The 5,405-nt window shown below is 30.1% G+C and overlaps 1 pseudogene; it reads right to left on the bottom strand.

Annotated features, from left to right (window-relative positions):
• Window positions 1–2,320: 2,320 nt before the first annotated feature.
• LOC112721060 (MLO-like protein 4) lies at window positions 2,321–4,948 on the bottom strand (annotated as a pseudogene).
• Window positions 4,949–5,405: the final 457 nt, after the last annotated feature.

The raw sequence follows: 5,405 nt of genomic DNA on the forward strand, positions 1-5,405 counted from the left end.
ATATTAATGTCAACGTTCGTTCTTATTAACTAAATCATAATATTAGGTAGTTGATATTTGTATAGGTAGAATTTATTAAGTAATTACGTTAAAACTAGCAACGAATAAGCAATAAAGATTCATAAAAAAATCTATTACATATTACCAATTTTATAATTAAAATATGTCACACATCATATTCTCATACTACAACAATATAGATTATTTTTTAGGGTTATAATGTGTAAAAGAAAATTAAAATTTGTCAAAAAAATAAATTTTGACACTATTTTAACTATGAAAATATGTTAATAAAAGTTTTGTCAAAAATAGTATTTTTAACATATAAGTGATTGTGAAAAAAAATTTAAATCTTATTTTGATAAATATTGACTGTCAAAAATAATTTGTTAGAAAATTTTGAGAACATGTTTTCTGTGATACTTATTAATTGTCAAAAATACTATTTATTTTGACACTTATTGACTATAAAATATTCTCAACAAAAAATTTTAACAAAGAATGAGATGAGATCTTAAAACTAAAGAATAACTTGAGATTTTGAAGATAAATAATGAGTAGTATAATCCTAAACTGAGAGCAATGTGATGTCAAAATTAACAGAGCCAAAGAAGAAGAAAAATAATGGAGTAAATTGAAAACAAATGAATGTCAAAATTGATGAGTAGTTTTCTACGGTCAAATTATTCATCAAGAAAACATAGAAAATTTGACATTTATGATATTTGTCAAAAATATATATTAATTTTGACATTTAATTATGGTGTTAAAAAATAAAGTGTTAAAATAACTCTATTTTCTTGTAGTGTCTATTTATTGTCTATTCTATTATATAAAAATCAGGTTTTTGCACTTAATGATGGAGTTGACGTGACATGCTTTTGAGAGTGTTTAGCGATTTATTTTTTTAACTCATTAAATACAATTTATTACGATAAATTAACTATATCAACAAATTAATTTTATTAGATATTTAAGTATTACACAATTTATTATAATTTATATCAATTTAATTTATTAGTATTTTCTAATTTGTTTCTTTTAATATTCTGTTAATATTTTTAATTTATTAAACTAAATTACACTACAAGAAACATCGTTGAAATCGACGGCCAAATCGACGGCTAAGCCGTCGATAATATTAAAAATGGACGGCAAAATGGACGGCGAAGATGGTCGCTATTAAGCTTGTTGATTTTTCAAAATTCTAATAAAATCGACGGCTAGTGTAGCCGTCGATAATAATTTAATAAAATCGACAGCCTTTCCGTCTATAATATGAGTTTGGAAATTTTACCTTCTTATTAAAATCGACAACATTGCCGTCGATTTAATTATTTAGATACCGACAAATGCTTAATAAAATCGACAACAAAGCCGTCGATATTATTATATAAAATTGACAGAGCTTTTGTCGATATTTGATTTAATAAAATCGACAAAATAGCCGTCGATTTAACTACTTAGATAGCGACAAATTCTATGTCTGTATTTTGTTTTTTTTGTCTATTTTAAATTTAAAAAGCGACAATATTACCGTTGATTTTAATAGCTATAATTTTTTTAATTATTTTTTCTATTTAAAAATTAGTAGACAATTAATACAAATAAACCTTTAAATATAGAAATAAAATTCATACAAAATATTAAATAAATAAATTTCTAAATATAAAAATAATAAGTTTACAAACTTATCAAAATAATAAATAATTCTCTAACGTAAAAACTAAAATGTCGTTAAAAAACCAAAAGAAAAATCTCCAGTTTCTTTAACTAAAAAATAATGATAATACACGATTTAAAATTTAAAAACCGTTATAAAAAAATAAAAATAAAAATAAAAACCGTTATATTAAATAAGACTAAGAAATTAAATGGAACCTGATTGTCATGGTACCAATTCTGCCAACTAAACTTTAGAGATGATTCCAGAACTTCAACCCAATACTATGTCCCTATCACTGGTATTCTTCCATTTGTGTCTCCACTAAAAAAGAAAATGAAAAAAAAAAAGATTTAGATTGATATGTTTATGATACTCAATTAATCATATATGTTAAAACATAATCATACAATATATCAAATGATAGTTTCATTCCCTATGCAATCTATCTTTGTTACCATTACCATTACCTGTAAATCCATATTTTAAGGCCATCTTTGATGAGTTTTGTGTAAATTGGTAGGATCGAAAATACAAAAAAATTGTAACTCCTCAATATGAAATCACTAAAAATGAAATCCAACACACAAAGAAATAATTAGTATTTAATAAAAAAATTAAAAATAATTAGTGTATACAAAATTCAAGTAGCTAGTAGTACTGAATTACTTGGAAATTTTCCATGCTGCATTATTAGTATTTCCTCCTTTAATATTTGCATGAAAAGATGATTGATCCACCTATTGAAATATTCCTCTGCATATGTGGAATAGCATGGATCATAGCCTTCAAAATAAATTCTCATCCTCTTTACTTTATAATTATTATTTACGATCAACACTTTAATTATCTAAATGGAGAAAATCCATTTCAGACCTTATGCCTAGAATGCCATGAAATTCATCTTCCATGCTTCAAACCATATATTGATGAAAATTATATGACAGTGACAATCTGTGCTCCTGCAAATTTATAAAACAGGTTAGGATCACATGGAATCAGCTAGTGAGGAAGGTGAACAGTATGTTAATGATGTTAAAAATGATAGTGATTGCAAGAGAGCAGCTTAATCCACTTTGAATAACATATTTGAAAAAATAGAATTGACAGATCAAGGAACAACAATGGATGAAAGAATCTCCTATTATGAATGATTATCTCAATAAATAAAAAACTTACAGTGATGAAACCCAGACGGAGTGCAAAGTAGTCTAATTTTCTTATAGAACTCCTAAACTGGGGCATGAAACAAAGCTGCAAATTGACACCACAAATTATCAGCCACGAGGATGAAAAAGCAAGCTTGCAAATAAAAATTAAGGATATGAAGCTATAAAGTGTTGATGATATATCACCATCCAGATGAGTATTGGATTCCTGCTCCATGGATGTGAAGCATGATGAAAAACAAAGGTTATCTGCCGCCTCATCACCTTGTTTCTCTTTCCTGTACAACAATTAACATGTAAAAGTGATTGGGTAGTGTCTGACAGTTAGATTATTACAACAAAAATTTTCGTTTGTTACTACATTGACAAATTAAAATTCCTGTCTTGGTTTGTGAAACCATTCTATGCTATATAGTATGCTATGCACCTTGCAGATTTCTGTCCGCTACAACTGTGGTCTGATTTTCCCATCTGCGCCAACTATAAATCTAAAGAAGCATGGAACAAATGGAAAACAAACAATAGTACATGAAAGGCAACAATGTCAGCCCCACATAATCAGAAACATATGGACCAGACAACCAAGCATGAGCCAAAGCAAAGGAGAAACAACATGTGCTTGAAACAAGCAAGTGATCCCATAATAAGCTGGAAAAGTCTATTGCCGACCAACCTTGCTCATTGCCAAACCGACTGCCAGACAACTGTATAGAACATGAGTGATCCCAAGAACAAACAAGAACCGGTGCAGCTGCTCAAGACCCTCATATGAAACAAATGGCTTGTGCCCCTGCATTCATTCATTTATTAGTATCTTTTACTAATAAATGTAATTTCTAACTCATAACTGAAAGCTTCTTACCGCAGGGCATTGATTGAATGGACCACTAATTAGTCCCTTTGGAATATCAGTTTCATCAGGGGAAAAGGATTCTGGTTCGTGTCAAGGTCTTTTTCAGAACAAATATAAAACTCGCTATTGAACAGTGATGATTTACACATATTTCAGAGATCCATCTTGCACTTTGTGCCAACAACAAAGAGATAAGACCAAGTAGCATCAACTCTAGCAGAAAGGAACAATCCAAGTCAAGTACCACGTAAAAAATCAGTAGTATGATATCATTGATTATTATTAAAGTGCTTGTTTTACCTTCCTTAATCTTTTCCAATGATGCAAAGAGAGCCTTCCTTCTTGTCTTCTTCACCCACTGCACAACCAAGAAAAAGAAGCTTCATACGTTCACAAGATTCAACAAATTACTTGTGTTAATCATCCTTCCATTTATACACTTCACCAACCCTAAGATCTGAAACTGCCTATAATCTATTTCGCAGCACATTATGCAATATGAAGTAACATTTATTACTGTAACTGAATCACTTATAGCATACACGTAGTCTGCAACTAAAGTTGTAGTACCTTTCCAAAGCGGTAGATGTAGCGCCCAACGACGAAGCAGACGAAGACCATAACAGTAATAACGGAAGCAACTGAATATGTTAGCGTCTCAGCCAGAGAGCGACCTCGTCGAAGCGCCTCCGCCATTATTACCAACTCTAACTACTCACATCAACACAACATGGATTGAATATAGTAGTGAGCGAGTGCCGAGTGAAGGAAGAAGGATCCAGGAAAATTCAAAATGAAAAGTGGAGAAGCATCTAATAATCCCTCGGCTTTGAAGAATTATTAAACTTAGTCTTAGCTCTTAAAATAAAATGGAACCAGAATAAACATGATGACCAGGATTTCTAGATTTAAAAAATAGGATATTACAATTAGATCATAGTTTACACCTGAAATAGGGGATTTTCAAATGAAACTGAAGTTGGCTTTGAAAACGATACCTGTTCTTGTGAGCTCGATTGAGAGAGAACGGAGAAGGACCAAAGTAGGAGGAGCGTGGCAGCAACAGAGAGAAGGAGCGACGGCGGCGCGGCAGCAACGGAGCGACAGTGGGAAGCGACAGCAGCACAGCAGCAACAGAGCGTGACGATAGTGCAAGCAAACGGAGTGACGGCGGCGCAACCGTAACGCTGGCAGAAGCGAATGAGGGTTGTTTCTGAAGTTGGTGGCGGATTGGTGAAGAATGCAGAAAAAAAAAAGGATAAAATGAGGGTTGATGAGAAATTTAGGGCAAATTATATTTTATGAATTATATGTAATGAATATTTAGAAGAATGAAAAAGGTGAACACCAACCTTTCTTATATTCTCATTATATAAAGTATATATAAAACTAAAAATGAATAACATATAAAGAATATGTAATCAGATCTCTTAACCAATATATACATACCATTATTATTAGCATAATCTATTTATTCTATTATATAAAAATTGGATTTTTACATTTAATAATGAAACTGACGTGGCATGCTTCTTAGAGTGTTTTCTGATTTATTTGTTTTAACTCATTAAATACAAGTTATTGCGATAAACTAATTATATTAACTAATTAATTTAATTAGATAGTTAAATATCACATAATTTATTATAATTTATATTAATTTAATTTGGTAATATTTTTAATTTATTTCTTTTAATGTTCTGTTAGTATTTTTAATTTA

The sequence above is a fragment of the Arachis hypogaea genome, chromosome 11 (genome assembly GCF_003086295.3).
Source record: "Arachis hypogaea cultivar Tifrunner chromosome 11, arahy.Tifrunner.gnm2.J5K5, whole genome shotgun sequence".
Taxonomy (NCBI): Eukaryota; Viridiplantae; Streptophyta; class Magnoliopsida; order Fabales; family Fabaceae; genus Arachis; species Arachis hypogaea.